Source organism: Apostichopus japonicus, chromosome 8 (assembly GCF_037975245.1).
Source record: "Apostichopus japonicus isolate 1M-3 chromosome 8, ASM3797524v1, whole genome shotgun sequence".
Taxonomy (NCBI): domain Eukaryota; kingdom Metazoa; phylum Echinodermata; class Holothuroidea; order Aspidochirotida; family Stichopodidae; genus Apostichopus; species Apostichopus japonicus.
This window is the reverse complement of record NC_092568.1, coordinates 31,420,186-31,442,355: the sequence shown is the minus strand read 5'-3', so window position 1 is coordinate 31,442,355 and position 22,170 is coordinate 31,420,186. Positions and strand designations below refer to the sequence as shown.

Below are 22,170 nucleotides of genomic sequence, written 5' to 3'. Positions count from 1 at the left end.
TACACTAAGGGAAGTCTTATTGTACTCAAGGGGAGTCTACTTGTACTCATGCAAGCGGAAGTCTACTTTTACTCAAATAGAAGTCTACTTGCACTCAAGTAGAAGTCTACTTGTACTCAAGTAGAAGTCTTCTTGTACTCAAGGGTAATTCTACTTGTACTCAAGTAGAAGTCTACTTGTACTCAAGTAGGAGTCTACTTGTACTCAAGTAGAAGTCTTCTTGTACTCAAGGGTAATTCTACATGTACTCAAGTAGAAGTCTACTTGTACTCAAGTAGAAGTCTACTTGCACTCAAGTAGAAGTCTACTTGCACTCAAGTAGAAGTCTACTTGCACTCAAGTAGAAGTCTTCTTGTACTCAAGGGTAATTCTACTTGTACTCAAGTAGAAGTCTACTTGTACTCAAGTAGAAGTCTTCTTGTACTCAAGGGTAATTCTACTTGTACTCAAGTAGAAGTCTACTTGTACTCAAGTAAAAGTCTACTTGCACTCAAGTAGAAGTCTACTTGTACTCAAGTAGAAGTCTACTTGTACTCAAGTAGAAGTCTTCTTGAACTCAAGGGTAATTCTACTTGAACTCAAGTAGAAGTCTACTTGTACTCAAGTAGAAGTCTACTTGCACTCAAGTAGAAGTCTACTTGTACTCAAGTAGAAGTCTACTTGCACTCAAGTACAAGTCTACCTGTACTCAAGTAGAAGTCTACTTGTACTCAAGGGTAATTCTACTTGTACCCATACTCATCATGTTGCACGCTTAGTTCAAGTTTGCCTTGTTATTTTTAATTCTAAAACCAAGTAATTCTTAACTTTATAGAGTATATTTCACACAGCCAACAATCAGTATTATTAAACTTAGTACTACAGCAAGGCTCAAAAGCTCCCGAAATGCAATGCAGATTAGTGCCTAAATTATTAGCACATTCCCGCACCCGTCTGCCCACGTACATGTGTACGCATACAGGATACCTCTATAAATTATCGCAGTAAATCTCACACTGCCTTTTAAAGTTGCTTTTAAGGATTTTAATCTCATTAGCTGAAAACATTTCTCTGGCTCAGCCACTCTGTAATCAATATCAAAATGTACACACCTTTTGTTTTAAGGTCAAAAACAGCCAACTCTCCTGCCGATGAGGAAACGGGAGAGAGAGAGAGCGGCAATTACACGTTTTTGTCTTCAGAAAGGCTCTGCGATTAAATTGAGTCCAGCGTATATATACCTTCAGGCCTTGAGGGTTATGAGACGCTCGAGATATCCCTCCAATGTTCACTGCACTGCATTTAAGGCATAAGATAAGAGATAACTACAAATACTGTCAGTGAAGAAAATTGCTGTTCTCAGAAAAAAAAAAAAAAAAAAAAATTTCAAGGTTGTACATGGTTATGAGCAGCACTGTACTTTCAATTAATTCAAGGTTCTGGAAGAGTTCAATGTTAGATTCTCACATCAACTGAGTCCTCACTGACAAGGTTGTACAGGTAAGCACAGTCAATACAAAAACTCATTAAAGAACTCACCGTATCGTAAAAAATTGCCAAAAATTATCAGGTTTTTCCTTTTCTCTTGTGTCACGTACTGTACGTCAATCAATGATTTCTAATAAACCATATTTTTTACATCAATTTTTGTAGATGATAATTGAGGAAGACTACAGAAGGCTAACAAAACATTCCTTCATTAATAATCGACATCATTCTTCTCTCTTCACCTGGCTAAAATTTTCAGTATAGGTGTGATTATGCTATTTTGATCAAATAACATAAATAAATTTCTGTGAAGAACTCTCCCACAAGGACACCTTCTCAGCTATCGCCTAGATATGCTGATTTTGTTTAGACCTCCGTAACTCATGGCCGTCGTGAAACACTGCATCCCTATATTTGAAACCAGCACCAGTCTCCACACAAGAAGGTTTCACAGCCGCTTCTGTTAAACAGTCTCAACTTACTCCGTTCTTTCTTTACAGCGTTGTACCGTAGAGAACACTCCAATACTGCAATATGTCTGCCTCTGAAGGTCAAAACGATACTGTAGGCCGGCCTCTTGCCACATGGATCATTTTAGATGAAGCTGGTCTGTTTGCCCAGGCAGCTGGTTTGCCATCTCTTAGGAGAGCGGAATATCTCACAGATTCGTAAGTCGGCAAGCTCAAGCTTTGAAACTACGAGTCGGCCGATGAGAGGACCGACGCTCTCTTTCTCTCTGTAGAGCTTCTCTTTGAGCTACTACATTTTTGTTATGAATCTATCATTACCATACTCGGCCATTAAAGGAAATATATATGGTATCATCTGAGAATATGACACCTTGTTTTGTTTCACTGAAATTGTCCATGAAGAATGCCAAATGGGCATTAAAATCTCTTGCACATGAAAATTTATATGAAATATTAGTACATTCAGTTTGTGGGAATTGTTATGTATGTTCTGTACAGGAGGAAAAGTGTTGTAAATACTGTGGTGATTTGGAGCTGTCGAATAGCTGTAACCATAGAATTATTTGGTTAGACTGAGAGCTTTTAAATCCAGATAAGGAGTTAACACGTGGACTTGGTCAGGGTGACACAAACTTACAACATAAAGCAAATGAAGCATTAAAAGTACAATGGATAACTTTACGATACAGTACATGCAGAGATGACCAGATAGATGGGATTAGTTCTAGTACTCTAATATTTTTCTGAGTCAACTTCAAACCCCCCTCCTCCACCCATGCCTCTTCCCCTTACTTACAAGGTTAATTTTAATTATATTCGCTGCAGCCATCCTGTCCGTCCTATGCTGTTTTCTGCTCTCGCATATATACTGTTTCTCCCCTGTATCCCCCCCCCCCCCCAACTGCATGCAGAGCCCATCCCATCGTATCCACATCCCAAGAAAGGAGTGCAGGTAGATGAAGGGGGTTTTATGACAATACACATGGCAGAAGTTAAGAGATCATATATATATATGTAAGCTGGTGATTTTCAAGTTTGACGTTAAAGATATGATATCCTGTACAATCTGCCATCTGGTCATTTTGAAGAGTATATAAAGGGGTTCAAATCATGATAACATGAAGCCAAACTTTCCATCTCCTCCCTAAGTGTCAATAGCATATAAAATAGGACATGTACCGATCTCTTTTAAATCTATGAAGATACAAGACACACTATAAACTGATATTTTGCTCTTATGTTTTAATTATTCCTTTTTATTCTTTGTATTGTTTTTTTTTAGTTACCTGGTGCAATTTTTTTTTTGTATTGTTTGATATCTTTTAGGTATTTATTTCTGTACAGCGCTTTGAGATTTTATTGGAAAGCGCTTTATAAATAGCACATATTATTATTACTATTATTATTATTAGTATTATTTGATGCTGAACTGTATCTCATCACCTTGCTGGATTTAGTCAACAACATTCCTGAACTGTCAGTATTCAAAGTTGTAATCATCAAAGGAATCTTGTCCATTTAATTTTGGTTGCAAAAAAAAAATCATTAAAACTGAAACTAGAATATGTGAATGAAAAGTCTTTCATGTAAGTGTATGCTGAGTTTATCGATTCAACAAATTCACATTGATGTGAGCTGCACCGCCTCTGTCATACTGCTCTGAATCTGAGATTGGTAAGAGCGACCGCTGACCTAAAAAATGGTTTCATATTTGCTTACATAGAAATCACATTGTAACATTTCCTGCTCTTTGAGAACAGGAAAAAACGTTTCCTGATGGAAGGCTGGTATGCAGTTAGTTGTTATGGCAACCTTCAGAAGATCAATAATGTGGAACAATGGATCTTCACAGACCAAAGAGTAATTTTCAAGAGTTATTTAAATGTTTTGCATAAAAATAATCTGCCTGGTATACTGCTGTTTGTATATATGGATGACTTGAAACCAGCAGACAATCAATGCTCATATTTACCTTTGAATTGGTGTCTCTTAATAAAACTAAATCAAATTTGCAATTTTGAATCAAGGTACGTAAAAGATCTATATTTACGTAGTCAACCAAAGGGCTTGGAATGTGACAATGGTTGCAATGAACAATTACATCTCACTGCTATTTTATTAATGAAATTGGGAACACAATTAATAGAAGCATGTCAATAGCAAGGTTAAGATACCTGTATTATGTATAATATGATATATTAAATACTGTTTACACACCATGGACAAGCAATTTTTTGCTTCATAACATAATAAATCAAGGAAATTTTTTATAATTTAATGCTTTTTTTATCTCATAGCTGCTTCGATTGTTGATGTTAGTTTCAAATTAGAAATGTAAAATATTGAAAATTTTCACTCATAATTATGTGCTTTTGCATTTGTGTTAGATATATCATAACTAACTTACCATTTAGCATAGCATTTTGAAAATTAAAAAAATATTTAAGGCCATGAATAAGACTTGTACATTTGGCCTGCCATATGATTCCTGCACTATGCCATTACTGCATGTAATAATCTTTAAGTTGAACTTTGTGTAGCACATGTCATTTTCTTTCATGAATTCTAAGTTAACCTAGATAATGCAACCATTTACTTCATTTCATTTCATATGACCATCAAAATTTGATGAATCAGTTAGTGGAAACCAGTACTGTACTGCTTAAACATCTAAGTACTGACTTAAGTCAAATCAAGTTCTCATTTAGCCAGTAAAGAGCCTGAATTCTGAGGCCTGATTATTATACTTCTCCTTCTCCTTCTCCCTCTGTTTCACTTCCATTTTTTTTTTTTCTTTTTAGATCCCGCGGCCATATTTCTTCCTTCCCACGTTTGCCATATACTCTCTCTCTCTTCTCCTCTCCTGTCCCCTTCACTCCTCTACTCTACTCTTTCCGTTTCTCCCTCTACTCCTCCTGAGAAGCTTATTAGTATCCTACAAAGGTTAGGTTCCATTAACAGTCTTCATTTTAAATATATATAGCAAAACATCATCATGCACCTGTACATCAGATAATCAAAACTCAGTGGCATGACCCAAGAGGGAGGGTGGGGTGTGGGGACATGACGTAACACCTCCCATCATGGTAGTTGGCTTCAAGACCTTAGGGCAGTATCCCCTCCTTTATAAAATCATTGATTTGCCACTGGTCCTTCCAATTAAGATCAGGCCCCTATCTTAATCAGTCGAGGGAAGTTATGAAAATTTGCTGACCCCCTTCCCCTGGAATCCCCTGCCACCCTACCTTTTGCAAATATCTAAACAAATTCTGAAAATGAAGTTCAAACAAAACATCATTATTAAAATTCATTTCCTTCAACCCCCCCCCCCCCATCACAAAAAGTGGACATACATGTATTGCAGTGTGTGTATAATTTATGAATACAAGTTTGCAGAGTACAGTATGGTCTATGTACATCGACACTACAGAGACACATTGAATCTTGGTGTCTCTGGGATATTCAGAAAAGCTCTTATCAGAACAATGAATACCGACATGTTCTCATGAATCATGACAGCTCTGTGATAATTGAAACAAATTTTTGTTTTTGAATATTAATAAAATGTGCTGAGAGCCATCTTAGATAAAGACCAAATGTTTTTTAAACATCTCTAGTTACTATGGTAATCAAGTTGTTGCCTGCATGGTCTGACATTTCCAACAGTCTGATATTTCACATCTTTCATTGCAAGATTCTCTGTCATGATATTTATCAAGAATTCTTAAAACATTCTGATAACATTTCGATGTAAATGTCACTTCTTGCACAATACTGAAAGACAATTATGGTGTCCATTTTCATACATATTTCTTTTGAAGCGAGGCAAATCTAGTCCAACGCTATATTCACTGTACATACAGATTGCATATATTCCTGGCAACTCAACCTTGAGTTAATTTCTGTCAAGCTACCCTTAAGCTATTTTAAAGCCTAAATGAGTATTAAGTAGATTGTTAAAGATCCAAAATAGGCCTCATGACCGAATTGTCAGGCCTTGGTATATCTGTTGGCAACATTATAGCACAAATCATGCATGATACATTAGTTTCTGGAAGCGTAAGTACGGTACATATGTGAGTCGGCGCTGGGGCTTCTTAGTTTCTTCATTACAGATTTCACGGCTAGGCCTCTACGTTGCACAACGAGCACAACTGTTGTCGAAGAAAGATACATCATTTAAAGAAGGACATCACAGACAGAACCAGATCAAGATATGAGCTTTTTAACATGATAGGTAAAATGAGCGATCTAAACATTCGTGAGCACTATCAAGTAAAAAAAATGTAGTAATTACGTCATCATATTTGTCCTAATTTCAAATGTCAAAAAGTTAATGCAAATATTGACAATTCTGACAGATTTTGAAAAATATGTACAGCTTATGGCTTAAAGCAGCAAGCTGTTTATTTTGGCTGTGTTACAACTCCCAGCATGTATACAGGACAGGACACCCACCTGGGAGCATGAACCACATTTTTAACTATAATTATTATCAGAGTACTCACTACTATCTTGAACGATCGACATAAAGTCATCTTGCAGTTCTGTTAAGCTGACAGTGTATATATTCATGAATTCTACAAGTTAACAAGGTCACATATTTCCTCTCATTCACTTCAATTCATGTTATACAAACTGTAGACAACTCTGTGAAACTGTGATTAATTGCTCACAGCTGTTGGTAACCCAACACTTGGTACTTAAACAGGGCCTCTTCCTTCAGTGGGGCTTATATTTAAACAACACTATAAGCTATTAACCTGTGTCTCCAAGAACAAAAATTCACTGAGTAACACAGCTTGACCATGTGCAGTGATAGCTAACATAAGAACAGCGTATGTTAAAAGTTTCTGTTTTCAGATTACGAACCACCTAAAATAGAGACATTCCTGGTGGGAATCACTTCAGTGATGAATTCAGTAATTTGCGGAGATCAATATATACACACATCTCTCCTATAAGCCGTGGAGACAGAGTTGTATGTACAGTAACTAAATATCACAGATCTACACAGGCGTAGGAGGCGGGAGGGCGGGGGGGCTGTAACTCTCCCAACCAAATTTGTTTGTGAAAATTCAGGCAATATGCTGATTATTTTTCGGGCACCTACTGAAAGAAGAATAATTTGCAATGTGTTTTTCAATGGTTAAACTGATATTATTATTATCATTATTATTGTAACGACTTCCCCAATAATTGACCAATATGGAAGGGTAATAACACGGAAAATGATTGTATGTTATTGGCATGTGATGTAATGACCAATGAATGCCTATATGATATGCACATTAAGATGTTGAAAGCGCACGGAGCGCGCGAACAATTTTGGTTATTTATATTCTTAGGGCAAGTCGTTACAGCCCCCCCCCCCCAAATCAAATTAGGCTCCTATGCCTATGCAGATCTAACATACAGACCAATCTCTGCAGGGGCAGGCAAACATAGGTGTCTTTGATCATGTTTTTATTCCGTTCTTCCTGCTAGATGATAACCTTGTGCTACAGACATTCAACCGACATGAGATCTGATAAAAAAGGACCTTTTCAAAAGGTCACCTACATAATTATCCACAATTGCTATGACTGTAAAAAGAAAGATTGTGCGGTACATAGTTGGTCTCCAAAAATATTTCCAGTTGCAAATCCTTCAAACCTCTTATTCAAAAGTATATACCTGTAGTCTTAGCTCAGAGCCATGAATACTCAGATGCAGAATAATGCTCTGAAAATGGCAGTTTTAAAAAATGTACAAATTTGACGATACGTACCTAGATATAGATCGAAGACCTTTTCGGGTGCTTTCTGGTATACTTGGAGGCAAAACTGATTGCCTTTATAACAAACAGTGATAATATGGTTTATTAAAGCCATAAATAATGTATAAATTTCAGGAAACTTTGGATATTTGCCTCTATAAACCTGTCTGTGCTAAGAATAATCTCAAGCTTAGTAGATTTGTGCAACTGACTGCCAAATTGATGACAAATTAATATCTGATGTGTCAGTAAGACTAACATATATGACATATTCATTTTTCCAAAGGGAATCATTTATTGCATGTGGCATAGGAAAATATTATAATGTAAATTTTTATCAAATAGCTATAAAGTGTTAAATTGTACAATGACCTATCACTAGCAATTACTTATAAAACATTTTACAGTAGGCCCTATTCTCTAAAATATTTAATGACAAACCAAAAAACTTAAACCTTGAACAGTTACACTTTAATGAATTATCTTCCGCCATACATAATTCATGTTTTACAATGATGACCAGATGACGACAGAGTTTTTCCAGGATTTCCTTTAGAATTGATCCTGATTAAAATTATGCTAATTTAAAATGTAATAAATTATCATACTTAGTGACATGATCAATATCAGAGTCCTATAAACTAGTGGAGTAAGTTGTATGCTATGTTTATACAGTTTACACTTTAATAATGGTTTAAGCATTCGCTATACCAGATAAAATTGTTCACAAGTTCTCCTGAGCACCAGCTATATTCAAGTTTAACACTTTTGACTGGACCATTAACTGCATATATATATGTATAAACACAAGTACCAATTTCTGTACACAACAACTGTCTATTTTTCTAAAGGAACTTTACTGCACTAAACAAAATTCAAGGGCTAAATTAATATTCCATGGGAGATATATAAATACACTATTGAAGGTCATGAATTTTGGGTTCAGTCATAAAATATTTATAGAATAGGGGCCAGCCAACTGTTCTGTGTTGTAAGAATACTATGCATTTAGTCCTAGTTACTGTATATAGTACAGTTACTCTGTAGCTATTTGCACCATTTGCAGTGCACTTTGCTATGCCATACAAGATAAATTATTCCCCTTGAAAATGTATACATGTATTACTTGTTTGTATTATCCTGACAAAAACACCAAAATGTATAAATACAATTTAAGTGTACACCCAGTATACATATAAAGTAGATTCCAGATTACCATTTCATATTCTTCTTCTTTTATTCTTCTGCTTAAAACATACATACTGTACAGTATTTAATTCAATTGCGTAGGTTATCAAAACAGACATTTGCAAATTAATGATTTTCTAGATGCCGACATGCCAGTAATACGGTAAATACTGACAGCCTATAGCTATTAATAGATCTATCTAAGGGTATGATAAACAATACAGAACGATGACCTAGCCTTCTCGTAAGTTTCTAGACACTCTATAAGCAGCATACACTGCTTTAATTGAAGTAAAGACAACTGACTGCAGACAGTCGAACTAAGCCCATGCAATATGGTACTATGAAGGAATGCATGAATACAGCATAGCTATTACAATAATATCCTATGGGGAGCAATATACAGCAGTCTCCAAATGAAACGAATTCATTAAGTTTATATAGCATGAATTCTGTTTGCAAAGATCGTTTTATTTCATTATGACGGAGTAAAGTATGAATCACAGATGTGGACGGCAGATAGATCCATTGATAGCATTGGCACATACGGTAATACCTTCATCTCCGTGTGTCAGTTTAATAGGTCAGACGACGTATTTAAGCACAAAACCAACAAAATAATTTCAAGGACTTTATAGCCACTCAGCCAGTTTTTATAACACTGCAAATTTATTGTATGGGCACTCAAAAGAATAATACATAGGGTAGGTATTTGGTTTTACTCTCTCTTTCCCTTCCCCCTCCCCCTCCCCCCTCCCCAGTAGTAAAACACAATATTAATGCTTACAGTAGTGTACACTCACATGCTTTACATTACAAATTGCAGTCTATGATAATTGCTTCAGGTTACGAACTTATGCAAACAACATGTTACTTCTTCAGAAACCTTTTAATATAATCCTTACATATTTTGTTTAAGTATATACTATAAAACACCAAATGGAAGATACAAAGTGGATGCTTCTTGTTATGTCATTCTTAGGGTTTCATAAGTTTGTATTAATGTCCAGTATGCTTTATACTAGCTGTACAATTTAACACACACAGTCAGCTAAGACACACCCAGTTCTTTTTTGTTCCCCAAGATTCTGTAGAATGTAGGCAAAACCCTGAGTGACAATTTTTTTTTCATCCTGCCAAAATATTAGACAGCGATGATAGAAACTTTATGAATTTAACATTTGTAGGGGAGGAACTTTTACTTTTATTACTTTTCTTCATTTAAATAGCAGTTTTAATATCATCTTCAAATTTGCATCAAAGGAACACTTACTCGCACAAAAGACAGGAAAAAGAATGCAGACCCAGGATAGTCAAGAGGAGAGGGTACAGCCCTGAGTTCAGTGGAGCCAACTCGCATGTCTCTGTTCCCAGAAAAGGTGCATTCTGAAGCATATTTAGGGTGAAAATCATTAGGCCAACATGAAAAGGGGGATAAACTTCCCCCAACCCCCAACCGCCTGGATCTGTGCTTGACAGGGGCAAATCAGATGCAACTATAATGGCTTCAAAAATTCAAGGAAAGTAACAATCTTATACATTTATAAACCAAAAATGTTCTGTGAGTGACAATTCTCAATGACAGGTCTACAGTGTAAACCTGTGTGACCACACAGTGTATCATCTCTTACACTCTGTTTCAAATAAGAACAGCCCAGGAAAACACGGAATAATTTTATGTACATTCAAATATTGTGCAGTGCTGTTTTAAAGGCTCCTAATTTTGGCTCCTACAGTATAAAATACTATGGTTCCTGAGTAACTACAAACAGCTATCTAGATGTACACATCCTTAGACAGACTTGTGCAGCAATTTGACCGTTTTCCAAACCATTTTGTGATGCGATGCTGGATAAATTATTCCCTGTTTACATAGATCTAATGTTTTGAATGGTTCTACATTAATGGTGAGGTGGTGCCGTGCCTAGATACTGTACAGTACAATTTGAGTTGATAATTATGAAAACATGATGAATTCTCTGTAGATCTTTGTACAGCTATAGAGGACCTTGCTCTACAAGAGAATGGAAAATGTGCCATGAGGCTACAGGTGAGTAAACATGGTCATATCCTAACACAGTAGCTATAAGGGCGATAAATTGGAACATTCCATTCCCGGCAATCAATACCTCTAGCATGTGGTTCGTTAATCACATCCGAACAATTTTGGTTTCATCCCCCTAAAGCTTTAACTATTGTAGATAAAGTTTTCAGTTGGTCTGTATCATCTTCCTTAGGGGTTCCATTTTGGAACCAAATACAGATTTTAAAGTTCATGCAGTTTCCTTTAAATTATTCTGTAAACTGACACAAAGTAGATTTCCTACGACTATTTGTTACAGAATAAATGCTAAAAGTTGACAAACCCTTCACTTAGTCTGTGCTTTACAAATGATTTTTATGGATTTCATGATATCAATTTAATTCACACCTTAGCAATGTTTTGCTCTGAGAGCTGGAAAAATATCTTAAGCTAGAAAGATGTTGCTCTGAACATAGCATGTTCAAATTTGGATTGCATCTTGCAAGTTATGCTGGAAAATGATCTGAAAGGAATGGCAGATATGGAAAGACCCTCCAGTTCAAGATCAGTACCAGATTCCTTGTTTGCAAGTAATCTGAATTTATCGGTGCATTAAAGAGGAAAACCAAAATGCTGCTAGTTAAAATGTTAATACAGGATCAAAATTTGATGGTGAATTAAACAAATTTCGCCCCATGTGCACATTTAATAACCTGTCGATGACTGTGGTTGTCGTCTCTGTGTTGCCATGCAAAGGCTTGACACAAAATTTTTACAGTGTCATGACCATGAAAGGTCAATATCAATATTTGCAATTTTTAATATTGTCTTCAATTTACATCTGATTCTATCATGCAGCCACCATTCAGAAATAAAACAAATCTGAATTATTTTTAAAATAATTTGATTTCTATTAATTAACTTTAAGAGACATTTTAGTGACTCATCAAGTTCATTGATGGATTTGTTGAATTAAAACTTTTGACACAGACCCAATTAGTTCCAACATGAAAAACTACTTTTGATAAGTTCACACATACATCTTATGTAACATTAAAACTTCCAGATCTGTTCAACTGTCAGTCAAAATCATCATGATTTCCAAACCTTAAATAAACCCCGCATACTAAGTAATGCATAGAGTATCAACAAAATAGTAGGATATATTAGTCTATACTGTAACTGATGTTTGCTGTATTTCAGGAAAATGCCAGTGGGGAAATTTATTTTAGCCAGTACAATTTAAAGTACTTCCATTTATTGCTAGTGGCTAAGATTGCAAATCTAGTAGGCCTGCATCAAAAGCTTGTAAAAATCCAGCAGAAAAGGAGCCCTTCTTTTTTTACAAGTAATATGTACTTATGACTTTAAAAGTTCCAGCTATATGTTACTCTTAAAACATATCTGTGAGCTTGGTTTGTAATCTTATCAAATTGACCTTATAAATATTACTAAAAAGATGAGTCAGTGCCATTGATCGCATTAGACCATCCTTCTAGACCATCTGATCTTGATGAAGTATCAAATAATATTGAGCAATTAGTGATTCTACATAATGCTATTTTTTTATCACCATATACACATGTAAAAATCAAAGTTGAGAATTTTCAAACATATGTCATATTTTAAATTTAAAATATGAACAATATTTTACATTTCATAAATGGAAAAAAAACCTTGCAAAGTAGTAAGTTGTTAGCAGAGTTTTACTTCTAAATGTTATAAAAAATATTCTTAAACTTAATGCCGAAAAAAGAATGTTATAATACAATGAAGTTTTTATAATTTTTTTGTAAACTTTTAATTTGTTGTTCCACATTTTACTTGATAGTACAGTAGTATAATATTTAACTCAGTCCACACTCATGTGTCTCCTAAGTCCCCCCGCCCCCACCCACTCTTTCTCTCCAGAATTGATGAACTGTAACATTACTGTTAACAAGCAGCCATCTTCCAATCTTCCACATAAAATCACCAACACATACTATCATCCAGGGCACTGCGCAATTTTCGAGGGTTTCCACAAGGATAACACAGCCTTGTGTCAAGGATGTTTACTACAGGGAGTAAAATCACACAAATTTTCATGCTTGAGTAGATGTAACCTGTGAATGGATAGCCTCACATCTCTGTATTCAATTTCATATCACACATATCATGTCATTCGCCGGCTTAACAACAAAAGGATGGAAGGTTCTTTCACTCATATTCATCAGGGCTATAAAATGAATTAGTAAACACAACTGTCGATATTTCTGTTGGACGAGTGTTCACGTCCTCCGTGCTAGAGAAGGTACCGTACATTTTAAAGGGGAATCGATTCCTAACTGGAAAACTCTCCCCCCACAACAATTAACATGTTAACAGATGATGACCAAAAGGAAGATATTTCATAAACAATTAACAAGGAATGATATAGTAACAGTTCAAAGATGGCAAGAATATATATAAAATTTCTCAAAGCACAAAATGGAACCCCAGGTTTCATATAGTCTTTTCTTTGTTTCTTCTTCATTTTGTTTTTCTGTTTTGTTTTTGTTCAGAAACAGGTTTATTTTCAGGTTTAGTTCAATACAAACAATTAACCTTACTAGTGCTATTGTACACTGATATTTTCAAAAGACCCTGCATATATATACTGTACACTCAGTACACCACAAAAGTTATCAGTATTGGACTCAAACTTTTACAAGCACACAAATGGTCATTGCACACACATATGTACACATCTATTAGTCTGTGCTTTCATTTTTGAAAGACAATTCTTTCCTACTACCATTTACCTATGGAGGCATAGGGACATACTTCCATGGCTTAAAAAGACGCAACAGAAGATAATTCTTGTATATAGTGGGTAGTCAAATTTTTGTGACCCTAGAATAGTTTGGAGATTTGGGGTTGTGTGCGATGTGGAAATAACCTGATTAAGTTTGTTCTAAACAATAGACTATTATTGGCAAAATGAGCATTTTACCATCTATACCACACTGTAGTATGCACTGCTAAACTAACAGAAATTAAGAAACTGTAAATGAACAAGATTAAAAAGATCTCTATGAAGAGGGTTTAAATAAAAACAAGAAGAGTGATGAGCAAGAAAAATGATGAGCACTTCACCATAGATCATACTGCAGTATGCACTGCTAAAACTAACAGAAATTAAGAAACTGTAAATGAAAAAGAATAAAAGGTCCTCTATGAAGAGGGTTTAAATAAATACAAGAATAATGATCAGATATCATTTTCTTTAATAATGGAATCCTTTAACAATCCCAATCAATTGCTTTTTCTATGGAGGAGTTGCCTCAGGCGATTATAAAGAAAACAACCGCAATATGCATCACCTCTCTTATGAATGCCAGTTGAACCTCATATGTATTAACTCTTCTTTTATTTTAACTAATCTTCTTTGAGATGTTAATGCAAGTTACTGGTACATCATCATCATCCAAATTTGATAAGTTAATCTATTTACACCAGATAATAATTAATTCCATTCTAGGTAATGATATATCTGCTCCATACAATGTATGGCCCAGTCATCCTTCATGCAAAATGAAAAAAGCATACCATACAGTTATGAATGAGCTAGGTCTCAGAATATGTTATTATTTCATTATTACCAAATGGCATTGCGCATATACAGTGATGGATTTAACAAAACAACTGGGACAACTGTCGAAAATGGCTAGATTCAACTCCATTACTAGGTCTACCTCTTCACTAAATGTATTTTTCTACCTATGCTTCTAAACTTATACCACATTTTATAGTTGTTAATATAAGCTTTTAAATCTATTACTAGGCCCATGGGCCTTTACAACATATACAGAATACCTGTACATTGCAAGCAATATAATGCATATATTGTATTGCTTGCAATTGAAAATAATAATAATAGGCCAATTGAAAATAATGACACTAGGCCTATATAGGCTACTAGTTATTCGCTCTAAGTAAATACTCAAGGTTCAATACAAAATTGTCTTGGCACCAATGTATGGATACCTGCGTAGAATTAAGACTGGGCCTTTTTGCGAACTGTTAATGTGTATGCCTAACGTATGGACCTAGGCCCTAAACCTGACGTGGTACGAATTCCTAATACAAGTACATCTGCAGGAGCTTTTACTGTTAGTGTTATACCCTGAGCGTAATACGATTTTTTTTTTAAATTGTAAGTTTTAATAACTAGCCTACAGAAGTTGACTAGTTCAACCCTACACACGGAGAGAGAAAGAGATATAGTCTGGGGTAACTTACCTACTGATGATAATCCGTTGGTAAATATATTCTGGTGTAGGCTAGTTCATAAATCCCTGTCTGATGGTTTCTCTCTTCTTCAAAATAAGTTCCCAACGTTCATAAGCTATCCATGTGTTTCCAAACGTGAACAAAAACGACGGATATGAGATATGAAGCCAATAACTGTTCTTGATAAAGTGCTAGGTAACCAAATCCTTGGTACGGGTTCTCATCCCACGAATCCAAAACTTAGATGAATAGATTTTGAAATATGTTGTAACACGACAGAACTGCTCTCGCTTCAAAATGGTGATGAACTGATGATGATGCCGTGTGTACGTACGTACGTAGAACAGCAGACTTGCTCATTATCAAGGCGTGTTTATGTACTCGTGGTTTGACCGTTCGCGCGCTGTACTCAGTTCGGAAGTGGCGGTGCCTCAAAGCTGCCAATCAAATAATTCGAAGGGACTTCACCGAAAGGGGGCGTGGGAAACACATCCGGGCAGTATGGTAGACAACAAACAGTTGGATTTTTTAGACGTTTTGTTACAAATAAAATGCATTATTTGTAAAGTTTTTCGAGACAATATTCACAATGGAGCATTGAAACTGCTTTCACATGTTCGTAACATAGTTTTCTCCGATCACAGTCAATTAATTGTTGGTTAACTTGTGTTGACTTTGTATCCTACCATATTTGAAATAGTTTTTTATTTTTAAGAAAAGTGGCCCAGGAAAGAACCTGGGCACGACAACCGAAATACCAAACGACTGCTCCGCTCTCAACCCCAGTCCCCTTGCATCGGGACAGTGACTGTGTGATCATCGTCAGGTGTGCATCACCATTCCCCTCGAAAGGGAACAGATACTACACATGATCTTAGCCAAAAGGCCGAGAAGCGATACTTTTTAAGAAAAAGTCACCCAGGAAAGAACCTGGGCACGAAAACCAAACTACCAAACGACTGATCCGCTCTCAGCCCCAGTCCCCTTGCATCGGGACTGTGACTGTGTGAGTCGTCAGGTGTGCATCACCATTCCCGAAGAGAACAGATACTACACATGATCTTAGCCAAAAGGCCGAGAAGCGATTGCGTTCTTCTCACTTTTTTTTATCATTCACTTGTCAGAAGTTGATATCAGTACTAGAGAGTATAATGTAGCTACAAAGGGATCAAGCAATCGTGGTGAACTTCGGAAAAATAAAAGTATCCGGTTACACAAGTAGTGTTATTGTTTACGTTTCATCGTGAAGATACCTCACTGTTAGTCACGTTGAAAACACATTTAGTCATTTCAGAAGCTTACATATAAGCATTTTCTACAGGATATTCGTTCCAGTGAAACGTCATGGAAGGCGACAAAGATTGAAACCTTCTCAAACGGCCAATACAAAATGACATATAGATAGTCAAAGTCTAAGAATGGTCAAACTGATTTCATAAGTTCACCAAGCAAACATTTAAATGACGATATTGGTAGAGAAGCCGCTGGTTTGGGTGAAATTTCGGTATCACTGTACTGGCATGGCCGTTCACAAATGGTCCCAATGAGCATAAGTTTGGTACCGTATCGTAAATGTGATTACACCATTTATTTTTACTTCTAGCCGCCCTTCCTCCACCTTGTATCAAACCATGAGAGCTGACCTTAATGACAACTTCCCCTGAGACCCTGACCCATGATCGTACAAGATGAAATACCTGTATAAAGTTGGTTATAAGTAATGAAATAACCAAAAACCACTGAGTATTAAAAGAAAACGTTGAGTTGAACTTGGCACCTGATGGGACTTAACTATGGCGATAATTGAAAAAATAGCCCTTGTAACTGCAAACAACTAATGAACTTATACAGTGTCTGGTTAACAACCACCGGAAAGATACATGGTATCATAAGGTGCATATTCCAAATTAAGACTTACAGGCTCAACCGCACAATAGAGTGTTGGTGTTTTACGATTTGAATTATTTGAGTTTGAGTTTTCTCGGAGGACCCTTGACAATGGGGACTGCTGCAACATTGGCTTCAGCTATACCTATTGGATAATCATGTACTTGTCGACTGGGTCAAATCCATTCATGATTCAAGTCGGACCCGTCGGCGAATTTGAACCAGGCAAGTTGTGTATACTAACACTGATAATAATAGCCCTACTACTTGTAACCGTTTTTAAGTCAGCAAATGAAATTACATAAGACATATTTGTAAGGGCCATCAAAAGTTATTAATAATCAAAAATTAATAATCTATAATTTATTAAAATGTTCAAGAACTGGAACTACTGTAAATTACAGTTACATTTTTTTTATAAAGATACTCGTGACTTGGACACGAGTAAAAACGACTTTCTTGATAATGGTGTACATCTCATTCTTGTTAATAGATAAATCAGTACGGTACCGTATGCTATTAATATCGTACATGTTGAATTACTACTATAGCAGGAAGCATCATAACGATATCCCATAAATAGTCTGCCAAATGTCACAAGGTGTTGTGATGCAGGCGACAAATTAATCATGTCACATGGAAGGATCAAATACAAATTATGCAGAATTTTTATGTACATGTGTATGCAGAATTCGCTAAGTCATCATAGAAGTTGCTAAGCTCTACCACTCACTAGATAGCCGACACGTTGGTCCATTCATGACACCTTGAACTTTCCGTATCATGACCATGTTAAAGTTAAGCTGTGAGAGCCCAAAGTAAGCTAGAACAGCATTTGCCTGCAAATACGCAGTATTTTAGTGCAAGTGGAGTGCTTGCAGTTGTAGGAAGAACTTAACTAATTTCTGTTGTTCATTGTGTTATTTTTTTTGGACGGACAACATATACCAGGGAGTATAGTCATGTATACTTATACATGGTGAGGGCGCTTGTGAGCGCCATGGCAGGCTCAGAATAAGTTGGCTACGTAGCTAGCCTCTGAAGCTACAAATGTACAGAGACTATATTAAACTTGAAGTTTCAACGTCCAGTCATGTAGGTATCGTTCACTTTGCCAGTAATGCCAATAATGTAGCGCGCATGCGTACTACAATAACAAGCCTCTTCATCCCAAACTCAAACATGTACCCAAAACATGTACTTGTGTACTCTGAAATCCAAGCCTCAAAACCCGAAAATTTGTTTGTTTTTCTCTTATAAAAAAGAAAAATATGATTTTCTATATAGTGTTGTTCCGCACTTTTTGCGTTGCAAGAGAAATAGGAAGTTTAAAAACGATGGCGCTGTTAAATATCAAGTAATGGAGATATGTGTATAGCTTCATATAGCGTTGGCGTGTACTACTATATTGCTGCAGTCTGAGGACAAGTGGTGATTACAAGCTCTGTTTCGCAAGAACAGGAAATGTGTTTGCGTACATCAACATCGTTTTTTTATGTGGCAAACTTGCATATGTAACTCTACAGATGGCACAAATTTTGACGTATTAGCAAGGTGGAATTCATCGGCGGTATGGAGAGATGATGATTGCACGGTACATCATCAGTTATATAACATGAAATTTAACAGACTAAAAACTTTGTGTGTAAACAACAAACTAATTCTCAACGACAACAAAACCGAATTGATTCATGTTTCGCCACGGTTCTGTAATGTCACCGCTGTAACTCTCGTGAAGATGAGTGATTCTTGTATATCTCCCGTTCCTTCTGTTAAAGATCTAGGTGTTAATTTTTATGATAAGGGTCACATTGGTGCCTCATGTAAATAATATCTGCCGCTCTACTGCACACGCGATCAGAGAAGTCGGCCAAAATTCACAAATATCTTGATCGAAAGTTGATTGAGACACTTAACCATGCTTTTGTATCATCCAGACTTGATTGTTGTAACAGCCTTTTATTTGGACTTCCCATGCTTATCAAATCTCTTAGCTTCAACGCATCATGCAAAACATCACCGCCAGAAAGGTTACCCTATAACAAATGACAGATCCCACATTAAATTAAAAATATTCTCCATCAACTTCACTTGCCTCCTGTTTCTGAAAGAATAAAGTACAAACCCTCACTTACAAAGCTATCCATGTACTGTGAGCGTTCTTTTCAATATGCGGCCCCCAAACTCTGGAACATTTTTCCCATCCACATTACGAATGTCCCTTGCATAGACAATTTTTAAAAGTGTCTTAATTTAAAAACTCACTTATTTATGTGCTACCCTCATTGGACCATGTAATTTTGCGATCCTTTCGTGTATCTTTAATTTTTTTCTACTATACTGTGTTTTTGTACTTCTGTTTTTTGTAAAGCGCATTGGGACCGTCGGTATAATGCGCTATGTAAATTATTATTATTATTATTACTTTTTATTATTATTATTATTATTATTATTGTTATTATGATTATTATAATAATAATAATAATAAGATACTTTGAGAAGTTATATATCAGAATATATACACTTCAAGAAGCTTGGTCTGCACAATAATTTAAGGAAAACTATTTCGTACAGATTACTATTAATCAAAGGATGATTTCAAACTTAACCATGATCAGTGCGTGTACAGGCTCTGCAAAATATAGATAAAGCCTATACTTCATGTAAACAAATGCAATGTTTCGTGATATTTCTACTAACCGCTAATCGACTTCACGAGTACAGCGATATATAGGTTACCTTTCATCGTGATCCTATATTGGCTCATTATAAGTTGTTCATAATTTGAAAGACTTTTTCATATTCAAACCCCTTGGAAGTTCCTTGGATGAAAAATCCACCTTTCTTTGACCAGCCAGTTGCCAAACCTAAACGACCAGCCAGTTGCTAGGTTTTATTGCTTCTAATGTCATTGCCCTTTATTCACACAGCAATGAATATGACGTCATATTTGATGATATCACTAATTCGAATTAGTGATATGTACATATCATTAAAGCGAATTAATGACATCAGTAAATATGACGTCATATTTGATGATATCACTAATTCGAATTATTGATATGTACATATCACTAATTCGAATTAGTGATATGTACATATCACAAATACATTTAAATATATCTTTAAATCATTTCTTGATATCACTAATTCATTTATAATGATATCATTAAATGAATTATTGATATCAAGAAATGAATTGAATTAATGATATCATTAATTGATTATTGATATCATCAATTCGAATTCTTGATATCAACAATTGATTTAATGATATCAACAATTGATTTAATGATATCAACAATTGATTTAATGATATCATCAAATAATTGAAGATATCATTAAATATTGAATAAAAAGTAAAACGGCTTGCCATAAGGCCGCGGTGTTATCAAACTGTATAGTGACCAAATTACAAAAATAAATAAACTGCGGTACGAGTAAAACAAAGAGAGAAGATATCAATGAAGAATACAGAAACGTGAGAATACATGATATAGAGAGATATGGAAATACATAGGCCTAATTTACAGCCAACGACTTTTATAATGCCGAAGTCGTTCTAACATATCATTACATTACTGATTATACAGGCACACACACATAACGTCTCCAGAGACGTAGCTAAGGCCTGATGATTGGGGGGGGGGGGGGGTGGTGTAGTGGCTGAAAATCCAACTGGATGGGTTTTGAAGCCAGAAAATTCCGACTGCTGCCTTGTACCCCCACCCCCGCGCTACTCGTCAACGATACGGTCAGTGTCAGTCACACACCCCATCTTTCGCGACTGCACTTTTGTTCCGAACTTTTTTTCGATACATTTGTACCCACCGGCAATCATTTCACAAACTTATTAGCCCCGCACCCCCAACCAAATATTTTGTGAAAATTCGGGCAATATGTTGATAACTTTTCGGGCACCTACTGAAAAATAATTTGCAATGTGTTTTTCAATGGTTAAACTTTATATTATTATTACCATTAATATTGTAACAACTTCCCCAATAATTATAACCAATAGGAATGGTAATAACACGAAAAAATGGTTTTATATTATTGGCATGTGATGTAAAAACCGATGCATGCCTATATGATATGCACATTAACATGTGGAAAAAAGTTTGGTTATATTTTTCAGGCAAGTCGTTGCATCCCCCAAATCAAATTAGGCGCCTACGCCTATGACGGTAGTTCTATTAGGCATATTTTTTTTGAGTATTCAAAATCATACGAAGTTTTGTATGGTGGAGTATAAGAATCGCGAGATACAATTTCTCAAAGTGGCAAGGAAAACGTGGTAAATATGACTGATTAAAGGTCAATTTTGACCTAAAGTTTTAGGTCATTCACAATCACATGAATATATGAATTGGCCTGGATGAACTAGAGTGCGACTGTCGCACTCCAATTTTCCAACTATTGTCAGTTTTACCAAGTTGGGGGTGGGGGTGAGACACCCCACACCCCCTTTAGCGACGTCCCTGACCGTCACACTTGCGCACGGCATGTCGCCCAACACCAAATCGATAAACAAAGTTTAAAATGAACTTGCAAATAATTGTATTACAACCTAAACTGGAATTACTTCCAGTATTTCAGCCTAGCTTTTAGGCAGCAGAAGTTTTCTGTTTAGTACGATATCAACTTGCTTACAATGATTCTTTTAAGAGATCGCACCACGATGACCCTTATAGCATGGTGTCAGTACTTTTACAACAAAGGGATGCATTCCACGACCTGAATGATATATGACCATTCAGCTGATTCCTGATTAGCCAATACAATGCCTCAAATGATAAAAAGGTTCGGTTCACGAGCTGCATATTGTGCTCGAAAATTTGCCATTAAATGTTTAGATTTCGATGAAGCATCAAACTTTCTACACTTTATGTGGAAGTTTCGTCCCCCCAAAAAACCCGTAATTTCAACGAATAAGCTGTAAAACATAAATATTTCAAAATAAACAAGCAAAAACTTGAGATCAACAATCACCAAATATCGACAGACAGGAATTTCGATGCAAGAAGTTGCAATTACTAGAAATGTGTAATTCTGCAATAACATAATCTTAATTTCGAAAATGCAGTGTAAAATTTGGAGGTAATACAGTCCAAATTTTCAGA

General features: G+C 35.8%; 1 protein-coding gene and 2 pseudogenes across 6 annotated transcripts in view; all 3 read right to left on the bottom strand.

Annotated features, from left to right (window-relative positions):
- The window catches only part of LOC139971586 (neurexin-3-like), a 158,197-nt gene extending 142,636 nt beyond the window's left edge, over positions 1 to 15,561 (bottom strand). For 3 of the 6 annotated variants that reach the window (XM_071978199.1, XM_071978202.1, XM_071978204.1), the window contains exon 1: positions 15,170 to 15,559. The gene's annotated coding sequence lies outside the window, so the exon portion shown is untranslated. Of the gene's footprint in view, positions 1 to 15,169 lie in introns of all 6 variants that reach the window. The other 3 variants (XM_071978200.1, XM_071978203.1, XM_071978205.1) reach the window with 2 other exon arrangements.
- Positions 15,562 to 15,959: 398 nt separating this feature from the next.
- Positions 15,960 to 16,058, bottom strand: LOC139972683 (U2 spliceosomal RNA; annotated as a pseudogene).
- A 107-nt stretch (positions 16,059 to 16,165) lies between these two features.
- LOC139972677 (U2 spliceosomal RNA) lies at positions 16,166 to 16,246 on the bottom strand (annotated as a pseudogene).
- Between the last annotated feature and the right edge of the window lie 5,924 nt (positions 16,247 to 22,170).